This window comes from Hipposideros armiger, unplaced genomic scaffold, assembly GCF_001890085.2.
Source record: "Hipposideros armiger isolate ML-2016 unplaced genomic scaffold, ASM189008v1 scaffold_149, whole genome shotgun sequence".
Taxonomy (NCBI): domain Eukaryota; kingdom Metazoa; phylum Chordata; class Mammalia; order Chiroptera; family Hipposideridae; genus Hipposideros; species Hipposideros armiger.
The window spans coordinates 1097793-1119074 of NW_017731499.1; the positions used below are offsets into that span (position 1 = coordinate 1097793).

General features: G+C 52.2%; 1 protein-coding gene across 1 annotated transcript in view; it reads right to left on the reverse strand.

The window, feature by feature from the left end:
- EMP2 (epithelial membrane protein 2) overlaps nt 1–16729 on the reverse strand; it is a 34853-nt gene extending 18124 nt beyond the window's left edge. Inside the window, exon 1 of the mRNA XM_019650925.1 lies at nt 16590–16729. The gene's annotated coding sequence lies outside the window, so the exon portion shown is untranslated. The remainder of the gene's footprint in view (nt 1–16589) is intronic.
- Between the last annotated feature and the right edge of the window lie 4553 nt (nt 16730–21282).

Below are 21282 nucleotides of genomic sequence, written 5' to 3' on the forward strand. Positions count from 1 at the left end.
CTCCATAGTTCCACACTTGCAATACTCATGCACTTCTATATCCCGATTGGTCTACTGTAAACATCACTGATATCCTGCCTAGGGGAGAGTTCCTTTCACCCCCCATCTCAATACAGTCTTGTCACACTCACATCAAGAATTGTCATTTTCATTATAACCAAGTCAGCTGTACACTGCAGAGCCAAATAATGTACTATGATTGCATTTTTTTTCTTAGAAAAAAATTCTTCTTGTCCCGAGCATTACTAGTTGTGTATTTCCCCCTTCTTTGCGACTCCACCTGTTTTCCACATGTCTTTAGTTCTTTCCATATTTTTTTTTTATCATTCTAGTCTTCTATTGTAGAACCCGACGCAAAGCAAATGTTTCACTTGTAGTTTCACTTGTAAGCCTGTGGTTACACTCCTCTTTCACAGTGAACTTGACCCAGCCAGTCCCTCTCTAACTCTGTCCTCTTCTGCTTTCTGCCATGTGGAGCCTCGGCAGCTGATACTGTCACAGGACAAAGGAAGACAAGCATTCTCCAGGGAAAACTAACAAATTCGCTCCTACCTGTGGCCAGGGCACAGGATGCTGGCATAACTCCAAGCAATAAAGGAGCTAAAGCAGGTCCCTGAGGAGGGGGTGCCCAGACGGGTCAGCCCACATGAAATGAGATTCCTTATGATGAAAGATGCCGTTTACACAGCATGTCTTGTGTTGGGTCTTCACGTCAACCCCTGTGAAGCTGGCGGAGCGAGGTATCATTATACCCATTTTACAGACGAAAAACTCAGGCTTAGAAAGGCTCCAGGTGACTTGCCAAAATTCGCAGAGCTGGGACTCCAACTCCTGGTTTTCCAACGCCAAATCCAGGACACTTTTCTACTACCACCCTCTCCCCTGCGCACATGCTTAGGGCCTAATGAAAATCACACGGTGGCCTAATTAAAATCAGGCGAGAGGGCACAGGCGGCATCAATCCACTCCTTTGGCTGGGCTTCTCTCAAGCTTTGCACCGGGCAGGCGAGATCTGGGAAGGCAGCGTTCCTCTGCACTGGCCCACTAGCTCAAGCTGAGACAGGACTGGGCTCATTAAAAGAGGGTCTGATGAAGAACTACGCTCCAGTCTTCATTTATACCAAAAGTAGAGTTTCCTGCCTTTTTAATCCTATTAGCTCCCTGGCCAAGCTGAAGCATGCATTGTCTTTATTGATCTCAGCTGAGATTGGTTTGGATTTTGGCTCCTTAATCACTAAAAGGATTCATTCTGACCCGGATGAATGGACTCAGTCCTGTTTTCTGAATTTATCACAATAGGCCCCTTTCCACCCAGAAACTCAGGTGGATCTGGCACAACACTACACCTGCCCCCGCCTTCCCCCCCGCCCCCACACCGACCTTGATTTAGGGGCACTGGAGAGGAACCATGGTAAAGTGTCTTTAGACCGAAGGCCTAAAACCTCCCCATTCTGTAAAGTAACCACAGGGTTATTATTGAGCACAGGATATTAGAACTTATGCTTTAAATTTGTTGTAAAGGAAAAAGAGTCAGTTACTGGAATAGGAGGAGCAGCACACGGGTTTCCGCTTCCTCTGGGCATGGAAATTGGACCAAGCAGGGCTGAGGAGGAGGAGGAGGAGGGAGAGACGGGGGCGAGGCACTGGGAGGTGTGGGTGGGGCAACAGAAATTCTGCACACAGAATGGGGTATTTGTGGCTCAGAGAATTTCAAGCTCTGAAGGCTGATGGTTGACAGGATGGGGGAACAGTACTGCCAGAAATGTTCATCCAGACCTCAGAGAGCCAGCAGGACATACCAAGAACCGCCATCACCTGGCTGCCTCCTCAGCAGAGGTGCTGTCCTGCTGTGCTTTGGTCCAATGTTTGCTTGAAATGTGTGTGTGTATGTGTGTGTTTGTGTGTGTGCGCGCGTATGTGCGCACACACGTCACATCTAGCCCTGGGTGTACAGCTAGTCCTGCTGGTGACTCCCTGACCCTCCATCCCACAGAAGCAACATGTGACGGTGGGACATCCCCATCAGGGTCTTACAGGTGGAGGGAAGGCCACAGGCCTGCCACTGGCAGCGTAAGGTCCTTCCTCTCCTCCGTTCACAAAAGCTCGAATCTCCACAGGGAGCTCAGCCCCTGCCTGCTGTTGCTAAAAGAAAGCTGCTCTGGCACACGTTCCTGTATGTGCAAGGGAACGAGGGCGAGCCAGCTGCCTTCCCACGGGGAGAGAACACGCAGCTCAGATGACCCCTCGGCCCACCCGATTTTATTCCCACTCTCCAGAGTTCTTCCTACAATTTAAAGCACAGCCCATTCTCAGCCAGAGCTGGAGTCTTTTCCTGGAATTGCAGTCAACAGGACAATCCTGAGGTGTGAAGCCCTTTCAAAACAGACCTGAGATGTTTGGCAGCTGGAGGTTCTGGCCAGCTCGCCCAACCCAGAAGTGCCCCTCCCACAGCTCCCCAGCTCAAAAGGCCAGGGAGTCCTGGGGAAGGCGGGGCTGGTAAGCAGTGGCTTTGGTCTCTGTTTTCAGGAAGGCAGAGGTCAGCTCAGTCTCCTGCCTTAGTATCTAGATAGCAGCCAGCCCGGAATATCCAGGCGTCCAAGATGCGCTGGGGATGGCGGAAGCCCCTTTGCCCCGGATTGCCCAGCGTTCCGCTCGCTGTGGCTGGGGCTTCTGGGCACTAAGCTAACATGTGGCTTCACCCAGAAATGACAAGAGACAGGACACTGGGATGCAGCCATGCTCCAGGGCAGAAGCCATAGGGGGCGATTCTGCCTGCTCAGCCCTGGGTCTTTCGGTCCATTGGAATTATAATAACCACAACATCAATAATGATAGCCAACATTTGTTGCCCTATATGTGCCAGGCACTGTCCTAAGCTCTTCACATGTATTATTCACTCCTCATGAAAATACTATGATGTAGGTGTTATAATTACCCTCATCTTACAGGTAATAAGGCTCAGAAAATAAGGTTCAGAGAGGTTAAGCGACTTCCCCAAGGCCACACAGCTACTAATGGCTACAGCTGGGATTTGAACCCAGACCACCAGGCACCAGAGAAACCACCATGTTTCCAGCCTCAATCTGAATTTCTCTTCGCTTTTAGGCTGCTGTTACTTTAAGGCTTAATCAGGAGACCCGTCCAAAGTCCTGGAGCCACACGTGGCTTCGGATGCTGGCCATCACTATGTGTCATTACTCCAGGCCCCACAAAATGGGACACACTTTGTGAAGCAGGCTGGGGACAAGGGAAGCAGAGAACACAGAGTCACTCTTTGGGTCCTGGAAGCGTCTCCCTTCACTACGCACAGAGTAAACACCTGCCAGTGAGGTGACAGCCCTGTCGCAAGGATGAGCAAGGACACTTTGCCGGAGAGAGGACAAAACTAGGGATTTGGCTGCATCACTCAGTTAGCAGGTGGGAGCCGGGGCTCAGACCCCACTCTTCTGGGCACATCGCTCATCGTTTTCACATGCGCAGCTATTCACACAATGAGCATTCATGCAGCGCCGACCACGTACCGGGCCCTGGTGATACACAGATGAGTGAGGCAGGCCCTGTGTCCCTTGAAGCCGCTGGTACAAGAACAAGCGTGTACCAATAAATAAACATGACATGATGACACGTGCTATGAGAACGTTAAAAGGAAGGTGTGACTCGCCCCTATTGGGGTGAGGGCAGCGTCAGAGGCTTCCCAGAGGAAGTGACATGTGAGCTGTGTCAGAGTTTGGGCGGCTTGCCAGGCAGGGCTGTGGGGACAGGGTGTCACAGGCAAAGGGAGCAGGACGCTCCGAGGCACAGAAGCGTTACAAGTGTGAGTAGGGTGTGTGCTAGGCAGGGCCCGTGCTGAGCCAGAATCCACGCTGGGCGAGAACTTAATGGGCCTTGGACGTCTGAGTGTTATCCTGGACGCAGTGGGAGATGAATGAAGGTGTGTAGGCAGGAAAGTAACAAGATCTGCCTCTACAAGAAAAACATTCCACGGTCAGGAGGATGAATTAGAAGGAGGCAAACTGGGGGAGCTGTTGGAGCAGCCCTGGTGAGAAGGATGAGGGTCTGGACTCAGGCAAGTACAGGGGGGGTGGGCGGAAGAAAGACCAAGAACACTTCAGCACGTGGCATCAACAGGACCGGGCGATGGACAGGGGGTCGGGCAAAGGATTCTGGAAGCCCTCAGCTTGGGCCAGAGAGGATGGTGGTCCCACTGATGCACATGGATTGGAGCAGAAGGAGCACGTGAAGCATGAGGGAAACAGTTCATCGGGTTTTAGAAACGTCTGGTTGACAATGGTGGAAACATGCCAGGCAGTTGGGAAATACGGGCGGGACTGTCACTCAGGAGAAACAGGAGCTGGGAGCAGAAATCTCGTGTCATGGGTGACGAAGCCACTGGTGGTTATGAAATCTTACTCCGGGAGAAAGTGCTGGGAGAGAGAAGAGGGTGGGGGAGGAAAGGCCCGCAAAGGAGCTAGAGATGCGGGCACAGCGTGGGGAGAAAGCCGAGTGGATGGAGGGACTCAGACACCAAGAGGAGAGAATAGAAGACAAACACCAGGAGGGAAAATGAGCTCACTGGCAAACGCGGTAACCATTTCAGTCGTGTACACTAAAGCCCTTCTGTAGTTTTCTCCTCGTAACGCCTCTGATGGTTACGTTGCAGTTGCAGTTGTTCACTTGGGTGTTACTTTCTCTCCTGCTAGTGTCAGAGACCAGGTATGTTTGTGCAGGATGGTACTCCCAGCACTTAGAACAGTGCCTGGTTTATAGATGATGCTCAGTAAATGCGCTGAACGACTGCCTGAAGGAGCCAGATTTCAAGGAGCTAAAGAAGCAGTCAAGAAGTTGACCTCGACTCGTCTTTCAAGTTTGGCAATAAAAGAAGGAAGAAATATTTATCAAAGGCGGCCGGTTAGCTCAGGTGGTTAGAGCGCAGGCTCATAACACCAAGGTTGCCGGTTCGATTCCCACATGGGCCAGTGAGCTGCCCCCTCCACAACTAGATTGAAAACGACTTGACTTGGAGCTGATGGGTCCTGGAAAAACACACTGTTCCCCAATAAAATTTATTTTAAAAAGGAAGAAAGAAAGAGAGAGAGAGAGAGAGAAAAGAAAAGAAAAGAAAAAAAGGAAAGGAAAGGAAAGGAAAGGAAAGGAAAGGAAAGGAAAGGAAAGGAAAGGAGAGGAGAGGAGAGGAAAGGAAAGGAAAGGAAAGGCAAGGAAAGAAAAAGATTTATCAAGCACCTGGAGTTTCCCCACCCAACAAAAAACTCTGGGCCCTGGGGGCTTTCTGGTGAATTCTGCCAAACATTTGAAGGAAGAATACCAACTCTCTACAAACTCTTCCAGAAAACTGAAGAGGAAGGAATACCTGCAAAAGGTTTTAACAAAATTAAGAGGTAGAATCTATTTTCTCACCCACTGAGCCCTAGCTGCCCTCATGATTTCTTTTATCAATTAAAAGGTGGCAAAAGTGACACTGTGCCAATTCTGAGCCCAGGCTCCAGGAGGCCCCAGGCACGTCAGTCCGTCTGTGCCCAGCTGCCCCGTGAACTGGCCCGGCCTGGCCTGCAGGACCACAAGGGGCAGAGACGAGCTGTTCCAGCAAAGGCTGCTCTAAACCCGCCCCCCCCACCACCCCCCCACACACACCAGACAGGTGACAGAGCCCCACTGAGCCCGGCCCATGTTGCCCGCCTGCAGAATCATGAACTAAATAAACGTGTTCTGTTTTAAGCCACTGTATTCCAGGATGGTTTGTTACACAGCAAGTGCGAACTGATACAGGGGAAATATTGCTTCCTGAGCTCCCAAGTTCAAGGACAGAAACCGCGTCTTCCTCATCTTCGTATCCCCAGTGGCCTAGGTTACTCAGCACATACCTGTGGAATGTCTGCTCGCTGGGGCAGCTTTTGCAAAAGTGCTAATCACCACCATTCTGCCAGCGACTGCTGCTTGGCCCGCTCAATTAAAGAGCTCCCTGCTGGCAGCTATCATCCTAGGAGCTCCCTGTAATTATGCCGCCCAGCACACCCACACCCCAGCCGAGAGGGCTGGCAGTTAGTGTACCTGCAGGCTCACAACATGTCAGCGTGGGGTGAGGTGGACTCGGGTTAGCTGGCCGGGGTGACACAGGTGTCAAGCTCGAGGGGTGACACAGGTGTCAAGCTCGAGGCGTCCCATCCTCACAGCCATTAGTCAGGGGTATTCTTTCCTTCACGGAGCACCCTGCATTAGCAACTTTCAAGGTAATCCCCGGGGGCACTCACTTTAACAGCCTTTTCATCTTTCCTAAGTGACAAGAGCTGTCGTTTCGGTAGGTGGATTTTGCCAGCACAGTTAGGGACCAGGAATCACTGCCTACAACTCGGCCAGGCCCAGGAAGCCAGGCCTCCGCTTCTGTGTTAATTAACACAGGAAGTGGACGAACAGGAGACCATCAGGAAGTAACGGGTACAAAATGTGGCAAGAGCCCAGGCAGAGCCAGGCGGGACTATAGTCCGTTTCCTCACCTGTAAAATGGGTGATAACGGAGCAAATGTGCTTAGAACAGCATCTGCATATAACAAAGTACTGTGTCACCAATTACGACCGGTGTCACGGTCAAGGAGTGTCTTAGAACTGCCACTCCAGGTCCTGACTTCCCCCCACAGACCCAGCGTTCTCTCCTCCTGTCCACCGCCACCACGCTCACGTGGCTTCCAAGTGGAAATGAACTGCTAGAGCTGTCTCCAGGAGGGAATGAAATGCACACACAGACAAAAGGCGGCTCGGAGTGTGTGCACGGTTAGGGGATATTCCAGGCACTGTCCCTGCTGGGCTCACGTCGATGTTTTCAAAATCAGTCATTCTTGCACTGCCTTCAGAATTTGTCTCAGTGCAACACCTGGGTTACTAGTAACTTACTCACTTTTTAAACTCACATCTTTTATAAGAGAAAACCTTATAGCAGGCCTGAAATGGAAAGTCAGGTTGCCTGGCATAAATAGGTGGTGCTGGGGAAAAAAAAATACAAGGGAAACAAAACAATGCTATTAAGAGTCCAGCTAGAAACTGCTGCTGCTGGAAGCTGTGAGTTCAAGCCAGCTTTCTCTTTCTCTGTTCAAACAGGATGTCACACACGTTCGGGAAGTTTTAAAAACATATTCGCGCAAAACTGAGATTTTTCTCCTTGGGGGGTTGGGAGGGAATTTGAAAGGGAATGATTCAAAAGGAATTCTATTTCATTTAATGCCATGTGTCTGGGTCACCGAAAGAATCTGTAGTCACTAATTTTATGTGTCAATTTGGCTGGGCCACTGTGCGTCTGTGAGGATATTTTTTGGATGAGGCTAACATTTACATTGGGGGGCTCTGCAAAAAGCAGACTGCCCTCCATGATGTGGGTGGGCCTCTCCCAAACAGTTGCAGGCCTGAATAGAACAGAAAGGCTGACCTTCCGCCTCAAACTGCAGCATCAGCTCTTCCCTAGGTCTTGCCAGCCTACCCGGCAGATTTGGACTCCATAATTATGTTAGCCCATTCCTTAAAATAAATCTCTATATAATACACGTCCTATTGGTCCTCTTTCTCTGAGAACACTGCCTAACATAGCATCTCTCCATCAGGGTACCCAGCCCGTACGGACTCACGAACCCGAGAGCTGGCAGGTCGTGCCCCTTAACTGTGGGTTTGGGGACACTGACAGGAAGGGCTTCCTCTCGTGAAACACTAAAGACCAGGGCTGAAGCCAAAATATCGGAGGAGCCATCCCCATGAACTTGGAATCACACACATCCCTGGAGGCCTGTGAGGTCACCCTGCTAGAAAGAAAGCCTCTGATGACGCTGCGTCTGCAGCTATGACACTGCCCAGCCGTGGAATTGGGAACGTGGCCCCACACAATTGAGAATCGCGAACTCATGCAGTCTCAGCTGAAAGGTGCTGTGTGTGATTGGACAGAACCACTCCTGCCCACGGCCTCCACCGAGGTATTTTTACAGCATCCAGTTTCCATCTGTCTGTGCTCCAGGCCTGGGGACCTCACTGCTTCCCAACACTGCCTCTGTCTTCGGGGCCCTAAACTTGAGAACAAGGTCTTCCAAACTTCAGTCATTCACCTACCACCTTCTCGAGTACCACCGAAGGATTTTACTTCATCTTGGACTTCAAATAAATCCACTCTCTAACAGAAATATACCTATTTTAACAAGAAATCTTCTGGCTCCTGGAAATGGAAAATCAGCATCACTAGCCACAAATAGAGAGATTGTGAAAATAAATAGCCCCCGCATTCCCCCCGAAAAACAGTTCGCACATTCTGGTTCAACATGGTCGTCTGCCACAGGGCTGAGCTGAAGACCTGCTCTGTCTGGTAAAAGAAAAGAAACTGGATTCAGAGAAGCAGCAAACACATTAGCAGCCTCTTAAGTGTTACCCCTTGATGGAACCAGAAAGTTAAAAGACATCTGAAAAGGGAGCCACTTTCTCCCTGAGTGATTTGATGTCATGTCCAGTGCCACCTAAAATCACTCCAGCATCGTGAATCCCACCGTGCAGTAACCCATTCGTTCTGATTCTGTCTTTGGTGGTCTCCACCCAGGGACCCACAGAGCATGTGCCCTCCATTCCTTCCACCCCACCCAGTCCACTCAGCGGGGCCCAGCCTGTCCCAGAACCTTCGGCGGGGGACTCATTCAGACCCCTGCAGTACCTGCTCCAGACCTGTAGGAATTCCACCAATGGAAGCTACTTAGGAAACCAGGGCAGGACCGGGCATTGAATTAAAACAAAGAAACTGGAATGCTTATACAGTGCTCGTGGGAATGCAAAACAGGGCAGCCACTTTGGAAAACAGTCTGGCCGTTCCTCAAACAATGAACCAGAGTTAGCATATAACCCAGCAAGTCCGCTCCTGGGTACATGCCCAAGAGCACTGAAAACACACGTCCCACAAAAATGTGGACACGAATGTTCACAGCAGCATTATTCACAACGGCCAAAAGGTGGGAACAACCCACATGTCGATCAACTCATGAATGGATAAACAAAACGGGTGATAGCCATACGATGGATATGATTAGGTCACAAAAAGGAATAAAGCACCGATAGACGCTACAACATGGAGGGACCTTGAAGATATGATGTGAAGTCAAGAAGCCAGACCCAAAAGCCACATATGTGTGATTCTGTTTATATAAAATGTCCAGATCAGGTAAATCCATAGAGACAGAAAGAAGATTAGTGCCTGATTAGGGCTGATGGGGAATGGGAAAATAGGGGGATGACATCAGAAGGGCACAGGGTTTCTTTGCGAGGTGATGAAAATGTTCCAGGATCGACTGTGGGGATAGTTGCACATATCTGCGAATATACTGACATACACTGAATTGTACACTTTTAAGAGCTCACTTAATAAGAGATTAAAGAAATAAAATGGGGGCGCTCTGAGTTCACTGGGGGCTGGTATTTCAACACCTCCACCCCAGCCCCCACCCCGCGGGTCTGACACCCCAAGGGCACCTAAGAGCCCTCTGAGGCCCCTGGTGTGGGAGGGAGAAAAGAAACCACAGGTCAGGAATCTTGGCCTTGAGCCTTTCTGAGTGAGGAGCCTTCCAGCCCCCACGGGGCCAAGAAGCAACCCTACCACATCCTCAACCAACCACCCACCCCCAGGGCCTCAGGCTGAGCCAGCCTCTCACTTTCCAGGATGCCTCACGAGGTGGAGAGCACGTGACCCCATCTCCCAGCCATCTGTCCTGAGTACGCACAGTATACAGTAGGCGTCTCTTAGGACATGAGCGTATGAGCCACGGGGTCCCCGTCCTCACAGAGTGCTCCCAAGGACTCTCGGGGATGGGTGAGGGCCCCACACCAGTGCCCATTCCTTCTTTCTTCCCAACAATCGGGGTAGCAGGATGTTGACATGAGCACTTTCCTCTTTCTGGAAAGTTCTTAGGTCTTGGGGTGTCTGACTCCTCTCCATTCAGCCTGAACTGCAAAGTCCCCTCTTCGGAGAAGCCTTCCTGGACCATCCAATCTAGGCGGTGTTCGAATCACTGAACATCCTTGGCTCTTTTCTTACTAATCTCAATTCACTTCTTTTCTGCCTCGCGCCCCTAGACTGGGCGCTCCTCATGGGCAGCGACGTACATCTGCTCGGTCACTGCTATGTCCCTGGTGCCCAACAACGTGCCTGGTACCCAGTGGTAACCTTTCGGGGGCTCCTCTCCCCACTCGGGGCCTCGCCGGGAAGCCCGGAGCAGGCAGGAAGGCAGGAGGTGACAGGAGGTGACGACTGGGGCTCTCCAGCGAGTGTCCTCATATTCCCAGGGGATGGGGAGCATCACTTCCCAGCCATCTCCAGGCAAGGGGCTTCTGGGAATTCTCCAGAGAAAGGGCAGCTGTGCGTCCTCAGCAGCTAACGCTCAGCGCAGCTGGGAGCGGAAGGTGGGGAGGCACATCATCCAGTAAAGGGGACCTGGGTGGAACACCAACCATGCCAACACCAACACCACCACCATTATCATTTCTGCCCCGTCTGTGTGCCACCTGTACTATTCATTACCCAGGGTTGTCTTTAAAACACATTAGTTTAACTCGACCCATTTTAAAATGTGTATTATGCCATAAATGGAAACTCAGTATCACTTGCCAAGGGATTGACATTTTAGTAATCCACTTGAAAATAAATATGAGCGCATTACGGTTCTTAGCACTGCCTGCATGCTATAGAAATGGTTTCTAAGTGCCTGTGGGTGCAAAGACCACATTGGGCGTGTCGATGATTAAGCCTCTTTTAGGCTCTGGCCCTAGAAGAATGTGACCCCAGGTCATGCTGATATAAATGGACACTGACCACGCCACTTGGGCCTGACGCGGCTCCAGGCAGAGCCAACGGCAGCTGCCCCAGCCCCAGTTATCTCTCAGCTTCCCCCCAAACCTCTCCCCTCTCCCCTTCCCACCCCTGCAACCTCCAGTGGCTCCTCACTGGGGTCCGAGTTGAAGACCCCAAGGTGGCTCCCTTTCTCAGGTATTTATGTGACAGAGACTTACGCTGAGCTCCGTGCTGGATGCTGGAGATAACCCGGCAAACTCAACATGGGTCCCTGCGCCCAGCAGCCCTCGCCTCACTTAAAACAAAGACCATCAGAAATAACGGAATTGAATACCATCTACACGGGGGGTTCCCATCTAAAGCAGGATTCCCAGAACGTCCTTCCTCCATTTCACACACACCCAAAATAGAATAGAATCAAGACGGCTTGGGCCAGGGGTAGGGTGGGCGTGTGGGTCTGTTCTCTGTGACCAGGAAGCTGAGGGGAGCTTCAGGGCTCAGACGGCTGACTCTGGAAGGAGAACGCTGGCCTCTAGGACACCCACCGACCATCTGCGGCAAAGGAACTTTCTTGGCTCTGAGAGCCGGGATTGTTTCCAGAGGGGAACACAGATGTCTGTTTTTAAAGAGAAGGATGTGACGGGAATCCACCAAATGAAGCAGGGTCTGTGGGGCCCACGAGATTTGGATTCAAATGTGAACACAGCCGCTGTGTGGTTTTAAGCAAAATGAAGACTTCCATTTGTTCACCTATAGAACAGGGATAATAGGAGTCCCTACCTCATAGGGTTGTTCATTTGAAATGAGATAAAGGATGGAAAGCACGTGGTCCAGCACTGCTTTCATAATAAATGTAAAACGTTCTAAATGCTCTAATAATGGCATGGTAATTATTATTATGGCCACTGAGAACACACACAATCTAAGTCATTCTCTCCTATTCTGAAACACACACCTAAATGTTTCACACCAGGTCTTTGCGTGTCTCTGAATTCTCTTCAAAGCTTCAGAATTAGAGAAAAGACCGTGAGTCTTGGAAAATTTTCTTTGAAATTACCATTGGCTAGTTATTTGTCCTTTGCTGAAGTAATTATTCTTTGTAAAGAACCAATGGTCTCCTGGACATCTTTCTGGGGGTCTCATGATGGCCCCATTAACACACCCCAAGTGTACTCAGTGCTGCGCCCCCTCTTCCCAGACCACCACTTGTCTTTTAACAGCACCCAGACGGGAACCCATGACGCTCAAGAGACGTCCACAATGGGGGGGTTCAGAGGGGACTGTTCCGTGGGGGACAGATGGCACCTCCTGAGTGAAGTCCCCACTACCTGTCCCTGGATTATTGCACAGCCCTCCCTACCTGGTCTCTGTCCACAGAGCCTCACAACGACACCCATCTTCTGACGCTCCCCACCCCCAGACCTGCAGAACACCCATTGCTTACTGAATTCGGGGAAGGCCATTTGATTGTTACTGAACGTCAGGCACCCGGTTAGCTTGTGAGTACATTCTCTCTGTTACAGGTAAGACTGGAATCCTTCTGCCCGCTCCTTCCATCCCAGCCGGAGTCAACCACATCCATCTATTTTGATGTCTCCTTCCATTCGTTCTTCTCTGCATCCGTGTAATACGTATGAATTACAGGAACCGACAGGAAATACAGCTAGTTTTTGTTTGTTGTAGAAACAGCGTCTTTTCCCACATGTTGTTTTGCTACCTCCCCTTTTTCTAATTCAACAGTGTCTTACGGATCGTTCTATATCGGCACACACAGATGGACCTGGTTCTTTTTAACCTCCGTGAGCGAGTCTATAAGATGACTGATGGGTATTTGGATTGCTTTTAGGTTACTTCCACTTTTTTTCCTTTGTCTCTCCTTTCTTCATCCCAACGCTGCTGTGTGAACATCATCAGACCTGCTGTGATCCACGGAGATCATCAGTTTTGGGCAATCTCTTGGTCCTTAGTCCGCTTTGAGAGCAACAGAAGCCCAGCTTACCCAGGAAGGGGAGAGCCCTGGAAAGTCAATCCTTCAGGTCAGCAGCTACTCACTAGGCACTGGAGATAGCACGTGAACAAAACCAACAGTGTCTTCAAACGGAAAGACGGTTCTCCTCCAGCCCCCTCCTCCCTGCATCCTGCCCCAGGGTAGACCAGCATCCTCAGAGCACGACAGCTGTGCTTAAGAGTGACTCGATGCCCAACGGGAAGTGGCCCAACTGCCTGAGCACAGCTCCTTGCCTATGTTCCTCCCATCAGCATCCTAGACGGATGACACACGCCAGAAGGGTCCCTGGCCCTGGAGATCTGGCCTGGACTCCCACTGACCGCTCCCCAGCCATCAAGCTTCTCGGCAGTGAGTCCCTCGACCGAGGTCTAGTACTGGTTCTGCAGCCCACTTGCTGGGCGACCTCAGGCGAGTCAGTCCACCTCTCTGAGTGTCCCTAGCTGTCAAACTGAGCTGTTCTCAGGCTGTTAGGACCCTGAAATTCTCTGCTCTTGGCCCACGGCGGCCCTGAACGCAGAGAACTCTCAGAACTCTCGGCTCTTCCAGGCATCCACCAAGAAGAGCCCAAGCGACTCTGGTACAGAACAACTTCATCACAGTCACCACCATCAGCCCCGCCGTGGGTGTCAGGTTACCAGCCCGGCACTCACGCTGGGTGGCAGCTCTGCCTCTGATATTTTTAGACTGCCCCGCTCAGCCTGTCCCTAACAAGAGCCAGATGCATCTGGCGATTCCCGCCAAAGCTGGTCCTGCCGACCAGCCGAAACTGCAGTCTTTAAGTAACTCCTACAGGAAGCCAGGCTCTACCACTCCAGGGGCAAGAAGGAGAGTCTCCTCTTCCCACCACCCCTACCCCTGCCCTGGACAAGCTGAAGCCAACAACCAAGTGTCAGGCCTCTGGTTCTGTCTACGGTGCCAGCTGCCCTCTTTCTCCATTCCAGCTGCTGCTGCCAATCGCCTGCTTTTCCAAACCCACACAGGAGCGCCGTCGCCGACCTTTAACTGCCTCTTCTAGAATGGCTCTGCTCCCCAGTCTCAATGCCGGGGACCCAACTGCACCTTCGGCTGACGGCTGCCACCACCCTCGCTCTGGAGTTCCCCACGGCTGGAGAGCCCACCCCGCGTCAGCCCCGGAGCCTGTGTCAGAGGCCCCACTTGTCCACAAGCTGGGCGGCGGCCACATGTTGCGACACACGCACACACACAATTTCTGCCCCCCAGGAAGGCGGCTGGACTCCTGCCGCCCAAACAAATCCCGCCAACCAGCCAGCAATCCGCCGCCATCCCATCTGGCCTGGAAAGGCATTCATATATTTTTGTCTCGACAGACTTTCCTTCCTGGTCATGTCTGGCGGGGTTGGCTATGACAAAGGGCGGCCTTCACTCTGCCCCCATCAACCAGGAAGACCGCAGAGAGCCGGGGCGTCAGCATGTGCCTAGCATGAAACATTGGCCAGTTAAGCCCCGCTGTGAATCACCTGTTGCTGGAAAACGGACAGTGGGCACATTTGCGTGTGGTTTGAGCTCCTGTGAGGAATATATTACGTGGGAGGCAAAGAAAAAAAATGTAGGTGAAATGTTTGCCTCCACTGCAGGAAGAAAGGGCCTTATAAATTACTTGTGAGTGCAGTGTGTAGTGGGGGTGGCGGGGAGGTCTGAATGGATGTGCTCTGCATTACCAATTAGGAGCCCTGATAGCCCCTCATGAGCTATGCCCTGATCTGGGGCCTTGCCAGCCAGAGGGCACAGCCCCTCCCCTCTGGGTGGGGCAGTGCGTCAGCTGGGAGTCTCCCAGGCTGGCCCGGCCCTCACCCACCCTGCTGGCCACCTCGGTGGCTTCCAACATAAACACCTGTCCCCAGATTTCAGGCGAATCAAAATTTCCCCACGGAGGGACAGAGGCAGCTCGAGGCTGTGCGGCCTCCCACCCCCCACGTCCCACGTCCCAGCGGGGTAGTGGTGGCAGGTCCAAAAACCAGCAGTGGGAAAACAGGTTCTGCACCTTCCTGCCTGCACCCCTACCACCGCCCTCGGCTGTGGGTTTGGCATCTGCCATGGCCCCCCGCGGGTATCTGAGCCCGGATGTTCCCAGAAGGGTCTCTCCCCCCCTGTCCCTACAACCCAACTGGGCATCTCCAGGTAGAGAAAAGGAGAGGGCTTCGAGGACGCAGGTGGAGGTTCAAAGTCCGGCTCTCGGCATTTACTACAATAGCTCAGAGACCTTGAGAAACTGACTTTTCGTGTCTGGCCTGGCTGCCCCCACCTGGGAGTGAGAGCCTCCCAGGAGAAATGGAGAGCGTGGGCGCCCTAGCGCACTGCACACGCTCCGCCAGCTTCGGTTTCCATCTTTGCCTCTTCTGGACTCCTGGGGAAACCAGGCTCCTGGCCCTTCCTCGCCCCCTTTGCACTTCCCTATCCCAAGGCCAATTCCAGGGAGAAGTGGCCAGCAACAGGGAGCGGCCTCTGGGATTTCTAACTATTCAGACTAAAGTGTAGAGGTGGCTGGAGACTTTCCTTTTTTAATTGTGGTAAAATATACCTAATAGTTTAAGCACTTGTAAGCGTACAGCTCAGTGGCATTAAATACAGTCACAATGTCGGACAGCCACCACCACCACTATCTATGCTCCCAATGTTTTCATCCTCTCCAACAAAAACTCTGCACCCATTAAGCAATAATCCCTGTTCCCCTTCCCCAGCCCCTGGTCGCCTGTATCTCCTGTGATATGAATTTGCCTACTCTAGGTACCTCAGGTAAATGGAATCATACAGTATTTGGGCTGCAGCCTTGTTAAGCCCCTCTCCAAAGCCCTTACTTTCCTCAGCCTGTCACTTTTCAGGCTGCTCTCTGCACTTTAGACACAGACAAGTTAAAAGGTCACTTGCCCCCCTCCACACACACACATATATACACATCTTTGGAGCTTGGGCGGGGCAGTGCTCCTTTCCCCAATCTCGAGACTGGGATGTCAGTCTTGTTCCAGAGTAACGAGTGGGTTCTGTGACCTGGAGGGAGGGCTTTGCTCTGTGGGGTCTCCCTCAGGTCCAGGTGCCCCAGATTAGTCCCCATTTATACGGTCTCCATGTCAGCGCCCAATTAGGACCTCCTCTGAGTGTACTGAGCAGCCTGGGTTTTGGAACCGATGGGTGGGGCCCTCAAAGCCCCACCAAAGTGGGGAGGGGGAGAGGCCTCAACCCACCAGCGCCTTGAGGCTCCGCCACCGACCCAGACCTAAGACAGTCGTTCCTCGCCGCTGGGGGGCGCAACGGAGCCACCGTCCTGGCCAAGAAGCGTGCGCTGCTCGGAATGACCCACTGACCCAGCCTGGGTGCCGCCAGTGCCGTCCGCTCGGTGAGGCGGGGAGCGGTGCGCCGAGGCGCCGGGGACCCTCATGCGACGAGGTGGCTGGCCTGGACTCCGAGAGCTTCCCGGAGTGAAGCTGGCGGGGGCGAAGGGAACCGCCCTGACTCCTCCCCAAACTTTTCCCGCCCGCCCCGGCGCACAAGGCGAAGGACGCTATCCCGGTGTGGGGAGGCGAAATTCGGGGTCCCGAGCAAGCGCGCCCCGGCAGGAAGTCTGCGCCCTCGTCATCTGGAGGAGGAAAAGCGGATTTTCGACAGGGAGGGGCCCCTCTCTGCCTCCCGACAAATTGCAGGGGACCCCCTGAGTCCCGTGCGTACAGGGCCCGTGCCCCCGCTGCCCCGGCGCACGCTGCCCGGAGCCCCCCCGAAGTGCGCGCGCGGCTCCAGAGCGCGATCCCCACTCACCGGGCGCTGGCGGCTGGACCGACCGATGGGCTGGGGCGCGAGGCGAGGCCGCCGGGCTGTTTGGAAGCTCTGGGCTGGGACTGCGCGCCCTCCCTCCTCTCTCTCGGTGGTGCAGAGCCTCCTCCCCACACTCTCCTCCTTTCCCCGATCCCGCCTCCCGGGGCGTGATGTCAGGAGCCAGGAGAGCGGAGTGGGAGGGGCCGCAGGCGGCGGGTGGGGTACGCAGGAGGGAAAGGCCCGCGCCTGGGAAGCGCCCCCGGCCCCTGCCCGCCTCCCTGCGCGGTGCGTTCAAGTTTGGGGCGGAGTCGGTAGCGCAGCTGTGGGGGAAAGCGGGAGAAATGGGAAGGACACTGCTCGGAGCTGAAGTCTCTCCCTTCGCGGCGCTATCCACCCAGGATCCCAGCTCCCTCGCCTTTCCTGTCCTCCCTTCTTCTCTTCCAGAGGATCAAGGTCAAGAACAGGGTTCTGGAATCTCTGTTTTAGGACCCCCTTCTCAGGCTCTTTGCCTAATGTTGTGATCTTGGCCGTGATCTCTCCTGCCTCAGTTTCCTCTTCTGGAAATGGAAGTCACCTAGGACCGCTGTCCTTGGGTGGTTGCATGCACTGTGCCTGGCACGCCGGAAGTGCTCAGTAAATGTTAGCTGCTGTTACTTTCTCTGACAGAGAGTCCTGGCCTTGGTGGGAAGTGTCAGGGAAACCAGGAGCCCAGTCTGGGTGGGAAGTGATAAATAGCTTTGAACCTACAGTCCTGGAATTTACTGTCCCTAGATATGACATAAAAATGCAAAGAACTGCCTCTCTTTCCAGCTTCCATTTCTCCATCTGGAAACTGAGCAGGCTAATCTGCCCTGGAGGCTTTGGGGGGGCTGGGGGTGAGGGGGTGAGGAAAGAAGACTTTAGTGTAGTAAAGAACTGAAGAAATTCCAAAACAGGGCCACAACATATTACAGTATATTTTTTAAGCTTTTATCAGGTTAATGATATTTGCACACAACCAAAAAATAATCGACTTGTGCCACTAACAAGAGAATTAGAAATGTTTTTAAGGAATACTAATTTATTACTCAGTAGCTGGACCCACTGGGACGCCATGTTTAACTTTTCTGATACCTGTCTTTTTTTAATCCTGTCGGGAGCTCCGTAATGGGGACAGCCTCCTAGGTCTAAATTCGAGATCCTTAGGCGATTTGAGACCCCCTCCAAAAGGCCACCCCTACCCCCCCGCCCCAGGTCCTGAGGTTCCCAGTTGGTCCAATGTCTCATCTCTGAATTCTGAAACTCTGTGGCTAATCAAGACTCTCATCTCCAAGCAAGAGATTCTCTGTAGGGCTGGAGAGGGGGCAGAAAGGTGTTCATATGAACCGAGGCAGGGGCCCCGTATGACAGGGGAGAAGAGTGGGATCTGGCTGCTACAGAGGAGGGCCAGGAGGAGCCCAGCCACTAGCAGGGACAGAGGCCCCTGCCTCTCCATGGCCACCTGAAGGACAGAAAACCCAGAAGGTTCTGCCAGAATGGAAAATCCAGGTGGGGCTGGAGCAGTCCTGCCATTTGCTGAGCACTTACCGTGTACCAGTTACTCTACAAACATTACACTCAATATAACACAACAGCCCACGGAGAAACTGAGGCTCTGAGAAGCTGGCTAAGCAACTTGCCCAAAGGCCCTGTGTGAGAGATGGAACATGGCTCTGAACCCAGACCCACTGCAGCAAACCCCACTCTCCTCTTGCCATGATCGAGCCATTCACCAAATGCTAGCCATGGTCAAGCCATTATTTCTGCCATAGGCACACGCCACCTGAACTAGGATTCACGTGATATTTTCCTTTAAGTCAACAACTCTGTTGATTTAACTCTATTTATTTTCAAAGGAAGCCCTATATCATTACGGTAAACAGGAAACCAGTGCCATCCACCAGAAATAGAAGACAAACTTACAAATCTAAACACTACCCAAAAGAAAACAGTACATTCTAGCCAGCTACTGTTGCCTGCAAGCGTCCGTGAACTTGGAAGTTTAGGATCAGTTAAAAAGGGGCATCAACAGGTGTTGAGAGAGATGTTAAGAGACATGCCAGCCCAGGAGACGTTCTCCTTCTTGTACTCAGAACTATTGCAAAATCACTGGAAAAGGGAATTGTGTTCTCAGTCAAAGCTAGGCGATGCCTCTTCCCTCTGTCACCTAAAACCACCTCCCGTGTGCCTGCTGGTGGCGGGTGCCCCACCCTGGGAAGAACCTGGCCAGACACCAAGTTGCCTTTCCAGGACCCAGAGAAAGGCATGGATGGATTGCCACTTGCTCTTGTTTCAAAACCCTCTCCAGAGCCCCACCTCCCTGTGCCATTCACTTGCTAGGTGTGCCTCTTAGCTTTCTCTCTTTAAACACACACCTGTCTCTCCACTAAGATTGGAGGCAGAAATCTGCCCTCTAACTACTTGGATCCTCCTCCTGGTGTTTCAATAATAAGCTTGAAACCTCAACATCGTGTGGGGAGACAGTAAGAGTGTGTTCGATTGAATTCTGGCCCCAGTTCTTCACCCCTCTATAGGAACATATATATTCATGGTCCAGATGCAGGCAATTTGATCTTGAGCTAGGCCACCGGCTTTGGCCAATGAGATATTAGCAGACTTGACACACGCAAAGGTTCGGAATGTGCTTGGGCAGTGGGGCCTGCCTTGTGCTTTTGTCACTTCCATAAGCGGACTATACCTCTGATAGCCCACGGGCCCCCAAAAAATGAAAGACATGGGGATCAGAGCTACCCTAGGTGACCTGCAGAACTTGCATTTGGGACAGAGCTGCTCCAGCCAAGCTGCAGACATGTGAATGAGAGAGAAATGCATGTGTGTTGCCGCGTGTCACTGAGGTGTCATGGTTGTTTGTTTCACAGCAGTAGCTAGTTGCTAAAAGGCTCATCTTATGTGGGGAGAGAGAGAACTCTAAGGAAGACATCTGAAGGCCAGGAGAAGGCTGGGGGGGGGGTGTTTGTTCGGGGCTGGGCTGAGAAGGGAACTGAGAACGCAATAATCTCTCGTGTCCTTCCTGGCTTGAACGCTATGAGGTTTTGCCAGTTTCTTCCAACCTGCTCCTGTTGATCCTTTCCTGTTCTTAGGAGGAATGAAGGGCGAGGGGTGTCCACGCCTGGGGGCAAATCCGATCCCAACCCTAAGAAAGCCTAACAGAACTGGGAGCTGTAGCAGAATATGAAATGGAGAAGACATGGACTCTTGTCAAGAAGGATGGGGATCTCAAAGAAAACATGCTCTAAATCCACGAAGTCGTGACTGAGATGGATCCAATACAAATGTGGTTCAGCCGCTGAAACCTGCTTTTGGTTGGTGGGTCGGTTTAATCTTGACAGCTGTCAGAGGCTTTTCTCCCTTTCATTCAATAACCATTTCCTTTGACAACAGATGGGTGAATGGGCTGCTAGGACGGCCCCCATGTGATCCTGCCTCCTGGTGTTCACCCCCTTGTGCGCTCGCCTCCCCTTGAGACTGGGCTGGACATAATGACTTGCTCTTAATGAACAGAACAAGGCAAAAATGACGATATCGCTTCCGTGATTAGGTTATAAAAACTGTGACTTCTGCGTCATTAACAGACTCTCTATTGCCTTCTAGGCCTGCATGCTTTCGTGAAGTGAGCTCCCATGTTAGAGAGGCCCACGTGGCAAAGAAGGGAGGGAAGCTCTCTGGCCAACAGCCAGCCAGGAGCTGAGGCCTTCAGTCCAGCAGCCCCCGAGGACCCGGATGCCGCCAACAACCATGTGATCTTGGAGGCAGCTGCTTCCCCAGCTGAGCCTCAGATGAGACCCCAGCTCCGGCCAACCCCTCACAAGCCTTGTGAGAGGCCCCAAAACAGAGGACCCACGTAAGCCACGCCCAGTTTCCTGACCCACAGAAACTGTGACTTAACAAATGTGTGTTACTCTCCATTGGCTGAGATTGGGTTCTAGTTGTAGGCTTTGCATTAGTCACGATAGGCTAGCTTATGCCATGATAACACACGATTCCCAAATTTCTCTGGCTTACAACACAAATGTTGATCTCTCTCGCTGATATGTCCATTATGGGTTGATTGTGACCATGGGTCCATATCGTCTTTACTTTAGGAGACAGGCTGATGGAGCCGCCTCTCTATAGACCACTGCTGGTCTCGGGGAAGTGGGAAGTTAAAAGGATGAGCCACACACTGGCTATTAAAAGCTTCTGCAGGCTCACATTTCATTGGCAAAGCAAGTCAAGAAGCCAAGCAGCAAAAAATCTCCCACTAGCCATGCTATGTTGGCAAGTCTTTTCATCTCTATCTTTGAACTTGGCTTAGAGCTCTAAATACTTCTGGATGTAGGAATATAGCAAGCGCACTCAAAAGCCTCATAAGCAACATTTTCTCCTGGCGACTCTTCCAGTTGTGAAGCAGGATCCTCCAAAGCAAAGGCCCTGCCGTCAGCACTTGTAGGCACGGCCCTGCTGGCCGCCCATCCTGCCATGAGAGCGACAGCTGGGGAAACCCCTAGTGCCTGCTGCACTAAGAGTCAAGACATCTGAATTCCTCGTGGGAGCTAAGAAATATGGTCTCTCTTGCGACCATTTCCTCCTTGTCGCCCACCTCCACAGACTGGGCTGGGGGTGAGGCACAGACAATGGTTTCCAGCAGAGGAAGAAGCCCTGGTGGCCTCCTCCCATG